The sequence below is a fragment of the Episyrphus balteatus genome, chromosome 4 (genome assembly GCF_945859705.1).
Source record: "Episyrphus balteatus chromosome 4, idEpiBalt1.1, whole genome shotgun sequence".
NCBI classification, from domain to species: Eukaryota; Metazoa; Arthropoda; class Insecta; order Diptera; family Syrphidae; genus Episyrphus; species Episyrphus balteatus.
The window spans coordinates 4449180-4467380 of record NC_079137.1 but is presented as its reverse complement, the minus strand read 5'-3'; the positions used below and the strand labels follow the sequence as shown (position 1 = coordinate 4467380).

Sequence of the window (18201 nt, the reverse complement as noted above, 5' to 3'; positions counted from 1 at the left end):
GCCTAAACGGGTGGGCGGATTTTCTTCAAATTTGGTACAGATGATTTTTATGGAATTGTGAAAGTTGGTTTTTTTTTGTTTTTTTTATATCTCGCTTAGAAAGTGTACCTCCCATACAAATTTTTCAATTCAAACAAAATAACTCAAAAACGGCTCTAACGATTTTGATTAAACTTTGCAGACGTAATATTTGAAGCAATTGCAATAAAACTGCATCGTTAGTTTTTCTCAAAAAAGTCAAAAAAGTATACCTCCCATACAAATTTTTCAAAATTTTGCCCTAAATGTCGGCTCTTCCCCAACATCAACAAAATGTCTTTAAATTTATATAGAGGCAGATCTTAAAATATACAAGTTAACTAACATAAAAGTGTTTTAAACTGCAAGAGCAAGTACGTGCGAACCCAGTCGTGCAATTTATTTTCTTATTCTTCATGAATTAATTAGATTGAATGATGTTAATGCATATGGATACTCCTATATTATTTTAACACAAGACAAAAATTTGCTATCCGTAATTACGGAGCCAATAATAACGCATAAAAGAACACAAAAAGTAATGAAAACATTTCACTTCCAAAAGAAAAACACAAATTTGAAAAGAAATTTTTACATTTTATTTCTTTATTTTAATTATTCCGCACCCGGACACCTAAAAGCTTTGACAAAAAAAAAAATATCCAAAACAAATGGAAAACAAAATCGCAGACTTTTCAATGACGGCAATAATTAAGATATGGGGAAAATTCCTAGAATTAGGTAGTATTATGACCTTAGTGTAAGGTAAAACTTATTCATAGAATAGTTAAATTTGTAAAATATGTTTTACTAGAATCTTAAAGAAGTGAAAAGAGTCATACACTTTTTTGGATGAAGGTTTATTTTACTCTACGTAAAGAAAATATTGCTACTCGTAAGGTACATAGGTACTACTTTATTTTGTTCACCATAATTGTCTTGTAAAAATTAATTTACGGAGCCAAGAAATGTTCAATACGTAAGGTAAATTTTATTAAAAATGTAGGGCTTTTTACTTTAATTTCCTTAATAGTCATATGGAGTATAAAATACTAGATTCATTTTTCTCCCTGTGGTTTCGAGACTTGTGCCAAAAAATATCGGCTATGTAATGTAAGGAAAAGAAACAAAAAAAATGTTTGGTTGGAAATATCTCAGGAACCAGACCTCCATTAAACATTTAGTTTTAAGTTATGAAGAGAGCTTTAAGAGACCTTTATTTTGATGTCTCACTCGATGGATTTGGAATTTTAAAATGCAATTTTTTAGGCAAAATGGGTAACCTTGATTTTTTCTCAAAAATCTGAAAAAAAATAAAGTTGATAATTTTTTTAGCGCAATGCATATGCCTGTTCACTGGGACCTCATATCTCTAAACCAAAAAAATTGTTTTGGGACTTAAGTCCAAAGGTATCTGAATATCATACAAATTCATGAAGAAAAATCGATGAACCAAATACAAAAAAATTCAAAATTATCATTCAATAGGTACATATAATCCCAGAAAATTGCCAGTGCTTCTGTTCATCATCATTTCGTTTGAAATGACATTAAGCTCCCTTTAAAATAACAGATTTCAGTCATTTTCGAGAAAGATTCAATTTGAAAAAAAAAAATTCTTTTGAAAATTTTAGTACTAAAGAAATTGAATCAACAATATGACCATATTTTTTAAGCTCAAAGTTGACTTATCGCAGAATTATTGTATGTCATAAACTTCAAATTATTATTAAGCACTCTACAAACTTTGTCCTCTTAAAGAAAGATAACAAATCGAAAAAATATTGACTGATAAACTGAAAATCAAAATGGGAATGCCCCCAAATGTAACCAAAGATAAAGTTCGCTTTAATACTCAAAATGCATGTGATTAAGGTAAAAAAACCCTACGTAATTCTAAATACAAAATCGAATCACTGCAAATCGCTATTAATAGGTAATTGTACTCTCATATTACTCGAAATTTTTTAATCTTTTACCAGGTGCAAATATCTAAATTGACCAATAAAAGATAAATTGATTAATTTACGATGGTCTGGTGTGACAGATTGCGGGCGTTTTTGTTTTGTTTTCTTTTTTTTGTCTGAATTTATTTTTTGTTTGATTTGACTCTCTTATTATCTTAAAAGGTGTGGGGTTTTCGAGATTGAATTGGTTATTCACACTTATGTAGATTGTAAATTCAAATAAATAAATTTTAGCCAATGGCGCATGACTTGAAGTTTTTATTATATAAATTTTAAAGTGTTTACTTTATTTTTCTATAGAGAAAGAAAGAAATGTCAATCGAACAAGAATGCTTTTGTGGTCACTTTAAAACTGATTTACGATAGGAATGATTAATTATACGGTTGTTAATTAGTCAATTGCTTTGGAAACGAAACATATGACTCTATTATTTATAAACCTTACTTTAATAACCAGAATTAAATGAACTTTTATTGCAGGCACAGGCTCAGTAACTAAAAATAATAAGAGTTTAGGTGAATAATATTTTATAATAAAACACTTCAGACAAAACCAGACAAAACCAACAAAACTTACTTAACTAATGCAATTTAGTAATTAGACTGTAAAAGAAGTTACGTTCAATTCTTTTATCGTAAAAATGTTGTAATTTTCCTTTCATGATACAAATAATACCTACTTAATTCTTTTTTCAATTTTTTCTAGTTTTCTAGAATTTTATTAGTCTAGTAAAAATGTTACTTCTTCTAGATCTAGAAAAACTGATCTCAAATGGGATAGTGGGGTTTTTAACGATTTCTGGCAAAAATACACCTCCTATTAAAAAAAGTAAAAGTTGTAGATATGCACAGAGAAAAATATGACCCGCTAAAAACTAACAGATTGCCATATTGTTTTACCGTCCATACATTTCATAAGGAAATCTTATTAAAATCAACGATTAATAAGGTTTTTTTAAGGAGATTTCTTATTATTTTTATAGAGAAAATTTTATTAAAATTTGACTGAAAAGTTGATTTTTTTTTTTGCAACTTAGCACTAGAACAAAAATCGCGATCAATATTTTCATGGCAGGTTGGTTCAGGTGGTAAGGTGGGCGACTAATGATTTGAAGTCTCCAGTTCGATTCCCAGCCTGGTCATCGTTTTTTTATTTTTTTGCAGATTTTAAAACAATAAGGAAAACCCGATTGTTTTAATAAGGTTTCCTTCTTGGATGAAAACCATAGAGAAATCTTATTGTTTTTGTTCTATTTTATGTGGTCTATTTTTCTCTGTGTGGTAATTAAAAAATCTTCAATTTTTGGTTAGATTGCACACTGGTACCGGTTTCTAAGAAGGGCGGCCATAGGGGATTATGGTTAGGATAGCAACAAAATATACTTGAATATGTGTGAGAATATATTTTTTTAGCAATAAAAAATTAATTAATTTAAAAACAATTGTTTAATAAAGAAATCTTGTATATATTTAATAACAAAATGTAAAAAGAAGCCTTGAATTACAAACAAATGATAAGTTATTTTTTGTTTTTTTTTTTTTTTTCAATTTCAGTCATAATTTTTATGTTACATTTCAGATTAAAAGCTTGCTTAATATCATATATTTTTATAAAAATATGTGCAAAAACTTAAGGAAAACATAAAAACTTAAAAAAAAAATTTTTTTTTGAAAAAGTTTTAAATATGAGAAATATGGGTAAAATTGAAACAATGAGTGTGAAAGAGTCAGTCGTAGCCCGTCGCACTTATTCGCAGACAGATTCAATTGTTTAAGAAACTACACGTGCTAGAGAAAATTTATGAATCATGTATTTATATTGATGACAACATAGTTAAAAGTTTCGGTAAAGTGAGAAGAAAAACAAAAGTATGGAATTTGAACCTGTCCTTTTCTAGTCTGTTTTTTATTGAAAATTTTAAATAAAATAGAACTGTAAACTCTTTAAATAAAGTACATACCTTCAACTTTAAGTTCCATAACAAAAAAAAAAACTTTAAAAATAATTTTAACCGAAAAATACACTTAAAAGTTTAAGTTGATTCGGGACCAAAAATAAAGCATTGAAATCAGACTTTTTTCGACAACTTTTCATGGTCGATATGAAAAGTTCCGTTATTTTCTCAAAATGTCTGTTATGCTATCTTAAAGAATAGGCTTTTTATAACAAATATAACGAAAAATGACGTCATTATATTGACATCGATATTTCGGCCTACTACGTAACCACTGTGGATTGTTGTTTTTTTTTTTCTTATTTTTATCTTTAACAAAAATAGTTGGACACGGTAAAATTTTGAGATAATGAATATTTTGTTTAAAGCTTAATATTAATTTTTCGTTTATTTATGTTTGTTTTTTAATAATTTTGGATCAAAAAAGTTTGTGAAACAAAATTTGAGTTTTCAAAATAAGATACAGCATTTTTGTTGTAGCCTAGGGTCGATAATTTTTGAAACCAAAAAAAATCATAGTAGGATGAAACCCATTGGAAAAGGAGGTGAATATGATACAAATGAAGGGAAAAATAAATTACGGGCGAGCCGAGTTCGGGAAGTGGTAGGGTTGAGTTTTTAATGGTAAAAAATGGTATATCTCGATTTCCGGCAAAACTACAAGTAATATGGAAAAAAGTTGTATGGCAAGGTTGTAGGTAATAAAAAGATCTACAACTTATGAATCAACAATTTTTTCACATAAATTCAAAATTTATGTGAAAAATTCAAAAAACCGAGTTTTTGGTTTTTTATTTTTATCTTTTTCAAAAAAATGTTTTTTTCTACGAAATTTGGTGAAAACTTACCTTATTATGTTCCGAATACACAGTAATTTATTTGATTTAAAATATTTATTTTTTAACCTTTTTTTTACTTAATATCAAAAAAACACTCTAATTTTCAATCGAAAATTCACGTGTCAAAATATCAGCTTTTTTCAAAAAATCGGTGGGCATTTTCTTCGTTAAAATCTCTACTTTCTAATAGTGTAAACAAAAATTTACACTAGTACACCAAAGTGCATGTTCTCGGAAAATGCAAAAAGCTTGAATTCTAAAATTTTTTTATCATTATTTACAATTTTGGGCTATTTATTAAAATTTACACTTAAATTACTTAAAAACCATAACATTAATTAATGTAACATAAAATCTTACGGTTTTTGAGTAATTTAAGTGTAAATTTTTATAAAAATTTTCGAATTCAAGCTTTTTGCATTTTCCGAGAACATGTACTTTGGTGTACTAATGTAAATTTTTGTTTACACTATTAGAAAGTAGAGATTTTAACGAACAAAATGCCACCGATTTTTTGAAAAAAGCTGATATTTTGACACGTGAATTTTCGATTGAAAATTAGGGTGTTTTTTTGATATTAAGTAAAAAAAAGGTTAAAAAATAAATATTTTAAATCAAATAAATTACTGTGTATTCGGAACATAATAAGGTAAGTTTTCACCAAATTTCGTAGAAAAAAACATTTTTTTGAAAAAGATAAAAATAAAAAACCAAAAACTCGGTTTTTTGAATTTTTCACATAAATTCAAAATTTATGTGAAAAATTCAAAAAACCGTTGATTCATAAGTTGTAGATCTTTTTATTACCTACAACCTTGCCATACAACTTTTTTCCATATTACTTGTAGTTTTGCCGGAAATCGAGATATACCATTTTTTACCATTAAAAACTCATCCCTACCACTTCCCGAACTCGGCTCGACCGTAATTTATTTTTCCCTTCATTTGTATCATATTCACCTCCTTTTCCAATGGGTTTCATCCAACTATGTTTTTTTTCTTATTTTTTAATGTTTTTCAAGGCTTCGGCACTGGTCTATTGTTAAAGCTTTCCCTTTTAAATGATGTAGAAAAGCTTAGCTCCTATTTATAGAAAAAAAGGTCAAAAACAGAAACAACAAAAAAAAAAACTTTTGTAATCAACTTTGTAGCAAATGACAATAATGAGGTGTTTTATAAGCTAAGTTTTTCTACATCACCTTAAATTAAAGTTTCAAGCAAAAAATGGAGTGGTGCAAAGTTTAAAACTCAATTTATTTTGTTATTTAAAAAAAAAATTGAAGAATTGAAATTTTGCTTTGAACAAAATTCGAGCTCACTTGAAATATTAAAACATTTTTTTTTCACAAAATTTTTCCAAAATCTAACAAAATGTTGGTAACGATAAAATTAAAAAAAAATAGTTTTTTACCTTTTTAACATTATGTTATGATATGAAAACCTTTTATTGTTCCTTTCTATTATAAATGCAACATTTTTTACCAAATTTCATAAGAGTGACCTTTAATTTTTTTTGTTCAATAAACACAACACGCTTTCACTTGAAAAAAATGTATAGACTTGCGGATTTTCCTTATTTACCCAAAAAAAAAAACACTTTTTTACCCAAAACATTTTTACCAAGTTTAAAAAATTAAGAAAATGTACGTCAGCTGTTATAACACCTTTCTCACGCATTACTCAACCCCTCAAAAAAACACCCTTTTACAAAAAATAAATAAAACCTTTATCCCGAATTTCATCAATGTAAGAATCATGTTTTTAACATTTTTTTTAATGCCTAATTCACCTGTACTATTCTTCGTAAAAGTTTGTGTGTTTGTTATTTTTTCAAAATTCACTTTTGTTATATTTACTTCTAAAGTTCATTCGGTAAATTCTTTTTTTTTTACAGTTTTTCTTGGAGGAAAGAACCAATATGGCTTTAACGATCTTTGGAATGTAAAATTTTTTGAAAGGAGCTGAAAATAATCAAACATTTGAAGGGGAAAAACGGCACATGTCTATACTTTTTGTCAAAAATAAACTAATGATGAGGTTTTGTAGTATTTACTTAGCACTATCTGATGGCATTCTTACTTTTATAAAACAAATTTAAGCCTTACTGAAAAAATAAATAAATTGTGTGCTAAAATGTATGGAGAACAAAATTTAAAAATGCATTTTTCTCGCAATGAGTTGGAATGTACTTGTGCTGTTCTTCCCCTGGATCCTTCATTTGAAAAACCACTTAAAACTGGTCAATTTGTCCATTCAGGTATGAATGTCTAACAACCAGAGACCAGAAATAACAGTCAACCTTTATTTTCAATCGGTTTCTCTCTGTGAGTTACCACATTACTTTAAATAGTTTCGGTTAAGGCTTGAGATTTATTTTTAAAAATCAAAAATAAAGGTTGTCGGTTGAAATTTATTTTTTATTTTTTTAAATATCTCTCAATGGTTGAGATTTTTACAAAAAAAATAAATGGAAAAGGTCAACCTTTAACCGTTTTCGCTGAAAATAAATCAAAAATGGTCAATTCAAAGGAAAATGTCGAATATGTCAAGTATGTCTTTATATTGCAAATATAAATGTGAAAAGGATGTTTTTTCTAAGTTTATGTATTAAATAATGTATGAACTAAAGAGACTCTCAAAGTTCTTTAGACCCAAGCTTATATCTCTTTTCGTTTAAAGTAAAATCTAAAGACGAAAATGTGTTTTCCACTCTAATTTGAGTCGCTGGGACGACAAGCAAAACCAATGCAATTTCAAATGTTTCAGGAGACCGATTATGTTCTAATATCTAGTCAAAGCGTTCAGCTTCCAGAAGCGTTTTGGCCCGCTCAACTTCAAACGGCTATATCTCGGAATTTTGAAATAAAATTTAAAAAAATTGTTTGATGCCAAAAGGTAGCGTTGACTCTAACCTACATTTGGGTACAACTCCCATCCCTGTAGGTGCACGCGTTCTCAAACCGGGAGAACTTAAAGGTAAAAAAATAGGCATGATGTTCCGGTTTAACATGGAAAATGATTTTTTAAAAATCTGACAAAGTGCAAAGCGTAGGCCCATGACACAAGCTATCATTTGGCATTGCTCCCAAAAATTGCTCTCAAGCGGTTTAGCTTCCAGGAGCGTTCAAAGATTCGGGAATTTTTCGAAAAAAAAAAAATGTACCCTAACTTTCAAACGCGATTTTCTCGGGATTTTGAGAAAAAAATCCAAAAACCCGATTATACCACTATCGGGTAGCTGAGAATATAAGCTTTCATATGGCACCACTCCAATGTCTCTAGGAGTTGATACATTTGCAGATGAGATTTATTTTTTTCTCTCAGCGATAAATCTCGCTGGTTGACCGAAACATAAGAAAATACAAAATAAAGGTTTCTCTCAGACCTTGAACGAAATTTTTCTTTTTTTAAAATAAAGGTTATTTTATGACCTTTATTGAAAATAGCGATAAATAAGAGTTATTAAGGAACCTTTCAAAAGGTTGAGATTTATTTCTGATCTCTGCTAACAACAGTAAGACTTTAACCGTCCATATAAAATGTTTACACTTCAATCATTTTTTTTTTCTGAAATTAATAAATAAAAATCATGGTTAAACTGACCAAAATTTTATCGATATCAACAATCAACATCCTATCTTAATGCGCACTACTATTTCCAAATCCAATGGCGCTATTTAACTTACAAATTATCTTAAAATAATCACAAATATTCGAAAAATAGATTTTAATAATTTTAATTTTTCTATTTAAATTTTATTATTTCATAGAATAATTGTTATTGTTATTTTAGTCCAAAATAAATCACTTTTAACTTTTTTTCATATTAGAATTTTTTTTGTTTATTTAAGAATTTTCTTTCTAATTTATAATTATCAACAATTAAAAACATCAAACAATAAATAGATAATAAAATTGTGACATAAAAATTAATTCAATTTTCATAAGAATTCTTTCCATTTTCAAAACTGCACCTCTATTAAATGTTTATGTCTATATGGCTTTTAGCCAAGTTCATCATAATTGTTCAAAAACACAATTATATTGTTTACAAAACATTGTTCTTTTGGATTTGAAATGCAAAAAAAACGTGCTTTCTGCATGATAATGAATTAGATAATAATAAAACATTTTACACCCACACCCAACATCGATCGTAGCTATCATAATTCTAACACATTGTTTGTATTATTTCTTGATTATTGTAAATTTTTAATTAAAATTAAAATAATGAATTCAAGATGAATCTTTAAGATAAATTGTTATAAATTTCGTGATTTTAAAATTTATTAGGGGTTTTCCAGAAAAATGGAAAATAAACATTGTTGACAATAAAGTTGTAGATTCACATGATTTGGTTTAGTGAGGTGGATACAGTTCATCAATATGAATGAAGTGTTTTATTAATTTTGTACGTGTTAACTCAGCCCGTCTAGATTAAATTGGCAAATCAATTAAGTATAGATTGAGTTTTCTGAACAATTATGCATATTTAACTGGTTCAAGCCGATTTATGTAAAGATTTAAAGAATCGATAAAAAAATGGAATTGAATTTTATAAGTTTAAAAAATTGATTTTCTTATTTTTATTTGCAGAATTAAATTATGTGAATAGGACATGACAATGAGAAACCGACTGAAAAAAAACCATACTAGCAACCATACTAGTAAGTTTTAAAGCTCTTTTTTTTTTATAAACATTGTAGAAGAGTATTGGAAATTTATATTTATCGTACAACCTTACGAGTTCACTGGGGTGTATGAGTACTTTTTTTTTTAAATTCGATGAATTTCTTCGAAATAATTATTATAAAATTTGTCATTTTTAGATATTCTTTCTTACCAAAGTCTGATTACGATTGTGGATGTTGAATATAAAGGAAAATTTTTTTACCTGGTGAAATAAAACTAATGGTACGCTTTTATCCTCAAAATACACTCCAGTTGGATTTTGATGCCAAATAACTACAAAGGGATAGAAAAAGAATTTTAGGGATATGCCCCGGACATGTCCCGGACGTGTCCCGAACGTGACATAAAAATAAATTCAATAAGATTGCTCTAAGAAAATGTACAGCCGAAAAAATTCAAGGGTACTTTTTTTTTAATTCAACAAGTAAAATATATAACCGAAACCCATGTCAAAAACATGATACTTACATTGATGAAAATCGGAATGAAGATTTTATTTATTTTTTGTAAAAGGGTGCTTTTTTGAGGGGTTGAGTTATGCGTGAGAAAGGTGTCATAACAGCTGACGTACATTTTGTTAATTTTTTAAACTTGGAGAAAACGTTTGTTTTGTTATGAGAACTAAGATTTATAACAGAAGCAAGCTGTCTATAAAAATTATTTTGGCCGGGACACACCCGGGACATATTCGGGACATGTCCGGGACACGTCCGGGACATATCCGGACATGTAGAATTACGGTTGTTCTGGCTGAACATTCCAAACGAAAATTTCATGTTGTCTTAGGATCTTAAAAATATAGTCTTTTAGCTTTCATGACTTGTTAACTCCCCCTTTAGAGAAAAATACAATATGAAAAAACCTCAATTTTACCGACTTCCAAAATGGGAGAGGTATTCAATTCGTCGGTATTTTTTTTTTTTTTTTTTTTGTTAACTTTGGACTGAGTGAACCAATTTTGAAAGCTGGTGGCTGCAATGTGGTCATTTCAATTTCGTTCAGTTCTGGCCATAGGAACTATTAGAAAAACCATTAAACGTAGTTTTTATCCATGGAAGTCGGTTTTGTTTTTTTTTTTTTGATAAAAATGATTATTACTTTATAAATTACATACTTACTATTTCTTTTTTTAAATACCAATAAATAAATCACAACAACGAACTATTTTAACTTAATGCTATAATTAATTATTTCCACTTGAAATTTGTAAATCTAAAACACATGTTTTCTTTAAATAAAAGAGGCACTTCACAATTAATTCTGGTTGCTACTTTACCTACATACTTACATTAAAAAAAAAAACACCTTTACACCGAAAGTGTAATTAAAGAACAAATCATTTCAGTTGAATTAACTGCAAGCACCGTGTCAAACTGTTAAAATCACAGAGTGAAAAATCCTTTCATTTTATAAATTAAAACCATTTCTTGAGAAAACTTAATTCTTGACTTGTTATTATAGACTCGTTCTTTATATGTTTGAAAGAACTATTTAATATTTATATGTAAGTACTTATTAAATATTCAACAAATAAATAAAAGAATTTAAATTTGTAGAATGACTACATCACTCAATTAAATTTTTTTTTTTTTTCAATTTTAAATTCATTTGTATTATTCATCAACTTAAAACTATCTTAAAGCTAGACAAAAGTTCATGAAACCAAGCTTACTTATCAATTACTTACAACTTACTAACTGGCCCTATACGGGCACTCTAAGTTATATACTTCATTTTTCTTAATTCTAATGCCTTTCGGCCTTAAAACTATTTTAATACAAATATTTCAATGGTTTTTATTTTTCACCAAAAAAATAATTTACAACTAATTAAAACTACTTAAACTACTTAAAACTACTTAAAAAACTAGAACAGCCACAGTAAGCAATTTTTATTATTATTTTTTTTTTATATATTTTTTTTATTATTTTTCGTATTTTTTTTTGTATATTTTGGTATTTGTTTTCTGTTTTTTTTTTTTGTGCCACCCCGACTGTCCCTACTTAAAACTAAACACTTTAAACTATGTACATCACTCTAAACTAGTTCTAGTGCATAGTTTATATTATGGGTCACTATGGTGTATGCGTACTTTTTTTAGTATCAATTTAATTTGAATTAAAAAACATCATAGAAACTAATAGCTGCATATTTCCACTTAATTTCCAAACAATTTAAATGCAATTTTGTGATAAGTTTTAAAATAATACAAATTATAAAAAATGTAGGAGTAACCAAAAAAAAAAAAAAAATATGACCAAAAAGATCATGTTAACGAATTTCACTTTGAAATACGATTTTAGTTTCAAAAAGTTTGATAAAGGATCACCCTGTTAGGTATTGACAATTTTTATTACTATTTTTTTTCTTTGATTTTTCATCAAATCCCGGCATACTCCTCTTCTCATTCAACCTGATTGAATCCTCCTGTTGCATGCAAAGTGCCAATTCGATACAACAAGTATCCAATTCAAACAAAATGTTAAATCTTCGACACTTGTATAAAAAACATTCTCGTCAAACGATATCCACATTCAAATGCATTTTTGTTTTGTTTGCTTCAAACGTAAACACAACACGTTGCAAGTGATATAAAAATACAATCCACAATTTGTATTGGCAAACTAAAGAGAGCCCACAAAAAGGTGTATGCGACGACCAATGACCCATGCTGTATCAGAGTCAGTTCATACACAATTTTCACAATCTGCAAAAATATAACAAACTGAAAATCTGTGAAAAATCCAAACCATACCAAACTACCACACTGTCAAACTCAAAAAGAGTCTCTAAGTGAAAAAAAAGAATAAAAAAAAATCAACAAAAACTCTAAAGCCCACAACACAGAGAATTGTGTTGGGTTGCCTCTACCAATTGTTGAATTTATTAGATACAAAGATACAAACAATATAAATCTTGCCTCCTCAACCAGCAGCAACAGCAGACTTGTGTGTAAAAATATTTTCATTCACATTCGCACCACATCGGCCGATGCGACTTGTCTGCCACAAACGCTGTTTAACGTCGTCGTTATTGTCGCTGCTATCGTTGCTATCGTCGCTGCTGCTGGTTGTCGCTGTGTCGAACGCAAAAAATATCTAGCATTACAAAAAAAAGTATCTTTTTTTTTACAACATTTTTTGCTAGATATATTTTTTTCTGTCTATAACAAAATAAAATCAAAACATTGGACTTTAGTGAGATTTAATTATGTGACAACCGTCGTTTGAATCGCATGTAAATTTTTACTACTAAATCGGTTTCTGCAGCAAAAGTATCTTTTGTATACAAGTTTGAAAGTTGTCAATTTAATACCGGTGGATATTATATTGCGAATTTACTGGATATTTCATCCTGATGCGATATTTTATAAAAAAGTTATTTCGACCAAAAAGATACAAGTGAAATTTTCAGTTTGAAATTTTGAATCTTTTTTTTTGGATTTCCTGTTGAGATACAAATTTTAAAACAAAAAAAAAAAATATAATATGTCCGAATATCCGGTAGTGGATGTGAATTATATGAATTATATGAATTATTGCAAAAAAATTGCCAAAATGATGTTATTATTGCCTTGTGGAATTGTTGGAATCGTTTATTATGAGAATTATTGTTTATTTGTTATAGGAGGAGGCAATTGAAAGTATCTATTTTTTTTTTACTATTTCTATCTGCACAACTATTGTATCTATATCGTACGTTAGAAATCCCAGTGTTTGATTATATTCAATGTGGGGAAGTATAATACACCTTTGGAATACAAATTTCGTATCTGAAATCTGAGTTTATTTGTTGTTGTTTGTCATTTTATCGTCGTTGTCATCATCATATTCGTCATTGTGGTGGATTCATATACAAAAAAGTATCAACTGAAGAAATCAAATTTGCTAAATCCTATCTACTCTTAAATTGCATCTAATAGATACGAACAACGACACAAGAACGCATCATCATCGCATTCATCATATCGTCCCGCCGGCCGAAGTGTATCTTTGTGTTTCTTTCATACGGATCGGTTCGGTTGTTTTTTGGTGTCTTTGGTTTATCGTTGTGAGATCGTAGATATACAACTCTCGTATGAGGTGCATTTTCTGATGGTATAAAATAATATTTATTTTGGATCGCATCCAGTGATTTTTAAAGTGATTTTTTTCTGTTCAAAAAAAGTATCGAAGCCGGCAGAAGTATCTTTTTTTTCATTTTGTTACTAAAAATTCAAAAATAGTATTTAATTTTGTTTATTTTTTCAACGGCATTTTCGGCATTTTAGAACACTTTGATAAAGAAGAAGAAGTAGAATTAGAAGAGAAATAGAGAAAAAGAATTCGAGAGTTATTGGATTTATTTGCGCACATTTTTTTCTTCTTTTTTTTGTGATTTTTTGTTTTCAAAAACGTCAAAACACCGGAAAAGCAGTGGAACGTAACGAATTTTAAATTTTTTTATACCAGAAGGTAAGTTTTTTTGTTGTGTATTTTATCTATTTTGTTTGCATTATTTTTGTTTTAATTCATATTTAAATTATTTCACATGATATTGTAGGTACTTGCCCTTGAGTAGCTTTTGTTTTAACAGGTGACGTTCAAAAAATTAGTAATATCTTTTGTTTTTTTTTTTGTTTTTTTTTTTTTTTATCTCGTTTGTTGTGGAACGTAATTAGTTGTTATGTAGCTGGATATAATTCAATCTAAATGCAATAATGTGGTGATAATTTATTTAATTGTCTCCAGATAGACATCAGTTGTAGAGTGCAATAAAATTTAAGATAATAAAAGAGAGAGAGTAGTTATTTTTTTTAATTGTTTTATCTTTTGTATATCTACGTAAAAGATATATATTAGTTTTGTGAATTTTTTTTTATTGCAATTTCCTTACTGCTTTTTTGAAAGCTGCAGATATTTTCAGGCTTTTTTTTTTAATTGTTACAAAATTTGGCAGGTGTTTATGCAAAATTGTAGTTTCATAATGCACAAATTAAAAGTGTTGGAATTTGAGATAACTTGGTAAAAGAATACAAATACAAATACCTAAATATTGTGAATTTTTTTGGTAAAAGTTTGACACTCTTTCAGATTCAATTGAAAGAGTTGGAAGGAACTTTGTACGTAACGAAAAGTTTGAATTTGTCGTAGGTACGCAGGCTTAAGTTATCATTAGCGTTTATAAATATCAAAGATGTGAACGAAATATGCAATTTGCATGCACAAAAGTAATAGATGGGCAATGGACTGATATACAACATAACTTAACCGAAAAAAAAGTTCTATTATAAATACTTGTTTAGGTTCAAAATAGCTATTTGCAACATCAAGCTAACTCGCCTACCAAATTGTCTAAATTCCGAGTACCTAGAAGACTTTTTTTTTTAAATATTATTAAAATATTCTTAATTTTAAACAATTTGTTATCATAGCCTTTTTTTATAATACTCACTATACTCAGTGGCTACTGATTTTTCATTTAATTTCCAAAACAAATAAGTCCAGTAAGAAATGAAATGGAACAATGAGATACAACTGAGTCCTAAAAAAATACGAATTATATTAATTTATTTATGTTTCAAGATTTTCTGGTCTAGAGTAGAAATCCTTAGTTTAAGTTTATACTGAAAAGTTTTTCTAAAAAAAAGTGAATCATTTAAAATTAATGTAGAAATCGTCTTAAATTGTTATTAGATTTCAGCTTTAGTTGCAGTTTACCAAACTGATTTTCAACAGCCTGGGCCCTATTTCACCAACTACAAGTTACAAGCACAAATTTGTAACTTGTAGATCACAAGGACAAATTTGTACAATGGAATTCTGTTTCACAAAGTACAAATAAGTAATTCACAAATTTGTGATTATCGAGAAAAAAATTTACAATCAACTTTTGAAAACCACAAGTTTGTAGAATTACAACAGTGACCGTTGAGTTACTTAACTCATAACGACAGAGGTTAAAATTGGTTTCAAATGAAAACTAAGTTGATATTGAATATGAAAAATTAGGATTGCCATTTTTAAAACTTAAGCAACCCTATTTTAAACGAAACATTGTCAAATAACTAATACTGTCATATCTTAGTAGTTAGATCAAATACAAAATTTTTTTAAAGGCCAAACAAAATTGTAAACATATATTAAGATTTTTGTATTGCTGGATTATTTTTATAATTATTTATTATTTTATAATGACATCCATGGATTTATAGAAGTAAAACAAAAGGTAAAATAATAAAATTGTAAAAAGTAGCAAAATTAGTAAAATTATTTAAGGAATGAAAAACTACAAATATGAGAAATAAAAACAAGCCTCTTTGATAAAAAAGAACGAATTTTTACATACTTAAGAGACAGGTAATAGCGATCAGGAAAAATTTTTAAACAAATATTTTGTGATGTTTTCATTCGATTTGAAACACAAATGCTATACCAATTTTTAAAGCATTTGTTTTCCAAATTAAAAAAAAAAATATTTAAAATAAATAAAAATTCCAGTAAAAAAAAATATTGCAACTGAAAAATATTTGCCTTAAAAAAATATATATTGCAAAAAAAAATTTGCATTAAAAAAAATGTAACTGCAACTGAAAAATATTTGGATTGAAAATAAAAATTTTATTGCAAATTAAAATATACCAAAATCAAATTTTATCGCAAATAAAAAATGTTCTCAATGAAAAAAAAAATCAATGCAAAATGTGTGTGCCTGTGCATTAAATATTTTTTCTTAATATTCGTCAAATTTCTTACATATTTGGGTATCTGACCATACCTACATTAGTTATTTCAACTACCTATACTATTGAACCTTATCTAAGGCCAAAAAGTCAAAACTGTAAGGGATTCAACATTTTGCATTGATTTTTTTTTTAATGCAGAAAATTTTTTATTTAAAATGTATTTTTTTTGTAATGCAAAATATATTTATTTGAAATAAAAATATTATTTTTAATGCGAATATTTTTCAGTTGCAATAACATTTTTTTTAAAGCAAATTATTTTATTTGCAATAAATATTTTTTTTTAATGCAAATATTTTTCAGTTGCAATACAAATTTTTTTAATGCAATTTTTTTTTCACTATGAAATTTTTTTTACTTGCAATAAATGATTCTTTTTAAAATTTCAATTACATTTTTACAACCCTGAATAATAATAACATAGCTTTTATAAAAATAATAATAATGGCCTTCGGCGTTAGGCCATTTTAAACACTTTAATCACGCTAAATACGGTTTTTACAAACTTGTAACAAAAATGACATACGTCTTGACTCTTTTAGAAAATTTTCACAAATAAATAGAAACTTGTAACTTTTTTTTTTGGTGAAACAGAAACCCACAAGAAACTTGAAAGCTCACAAATTTGTTACTTGTTTTTTGATTTTTTCACAAGTTTAAAATTGTAGATTACAAGTGTAATTTTGTGATCACAAGAAACTGGTGAAATTAAATTTCTCAATTTTTTCGCAAATATTGCGAAAATTACTTGTAATTACAAATTTGTAAGTTGGTGAAATAGGGCCCTGATGGTAAACGACTCGCCCAGTGGCCCAAGAGTTATAGAATCAAGGATTTTTATATTAAATCAAGTGGATTTCTTTTAATTTTTGTATTTGTTCATTGATTTTATCATCTACTTAATATGAACTTTAATTCCTCTTAAAGAAGAATATTAGAAGCACATTAATATTCCTTACTCGTTCTCTGTTAAACTGCAAAGAGTTATTTTTCATGGTCTCATGCAATTTTTGTTAGAAAAAAAATTACTGAAAATTAAAAAAATATTGAATGTAAATACATATTTCAGAAGACAAACACATTTTAAAAATTAAGAAGAATGATTTATTTCAACTGTTTGTATTCAATTCAAAATATTTACGTTTTCTGTCACAAATGTTCAAACAAATTAGGTATTGCGAATAGAAATAAAGAAGAAGTTTTTTTTCTTTTCTGAATCATTAGAAAAAAAGTGATGGCTCGTGTTTCAAATTTGCTTTGAATTTCTTTGTCCCAAAAAGCATTTGTGTTAACAATATTAAATAATAATTGATTCAAATGTTAAATGTTGAACTTTTATTGGTTCAAGGTTAGCAAAAAAGGATCAGGTCGCGAAAGCGCCATAATTTCTTAAATTTCTTTATAATTATGCAAATAATTAGATAAGTTTGCGTCCTTTTTATTCTCTTCATCAATTTCTTTTTAGTGAAAGCGAAAAATAACAGAATTCCAAGTATTTATTAATAAATAATGATTTCATTAACATTCAATCATCCAAATCGATAAGCCTCAAATTGTTTTGTATTCAAAACTTAAATTCTAAGCATAATGAATTAGTTTTGCCTTTTCAACACTGTCTATATACAACTGTCAAAACAATCTCAAAACCTTAACAAATATAAAATGTATGATTATGACAGATGAGTTTATTTGCAAATAAAAAATTTACATAACCAAACTTAAGGCGAAATAAAGAAGTCAATGGACTTTCCTGGTTTGTATGGCATCGTAATTTTGTTTAACACAATTTCTATGGAATTATGACAAAGAGCAAAAAAGTAAGTACCTCAAACAGAAAGTTTTTTTTTTGGTTTTTGTTAAGAAAAAAAAATAATAATAAAAAAAAGACCACCTCTTTTACTAGAAAAAAAAAAGATGGCTCATTAAATTATGCCTTTTGTTAATTCGGCAAGTTAAACACAAATATCTCAACACTCAGCGCGTGCGGAACAAAACATACAATTTTT

At 27.5% G+C, this 18201-nt stretch overlaps 2 protein-coding genes across 3 annotated transcripts in view; one reads left to right on the top strand and one right to left on the bottom strand.

The window, feature by feature from the left end:
- Positions 1 to 9175, bottom strand: part of LOC129920097 (39S ribosomal protein L19, mitochondrial) — a 93593-nt gene extending 84418 nt beyond the window's left edge. The window contains exon 1 of the mRNA XM_056001288.1: positions 9165 to 9175. The gene's annotated coding sequence lies outside the window, so the exon portion shown is untranslated. The remainder of the gene's footprint in view (positions 1 to 9164) is intronic.
- A 3828-nt stretch (positions 9176 to 13003) lies between these two features.
- Positions 13004 to 18201, top strand: part of LOC129920088 (G protein-activated inward rectifier potassium channel 3) — a 96375-nt gene continuing 91177 nt past the window's right edge. Inside the window, exon 1 of one of the 2 annotated variants that reach the window (XM_056001257.1) lies at positions 13004 to 13925. The gene's annotated coding sequence lies outside the window, so the exon portion shown is untranslated. The remainder of the gene's footprint in view (positions 13926 to 18201) is intronic. The other variant, XM_056001259.1, reaches the window with a different exon arrangement.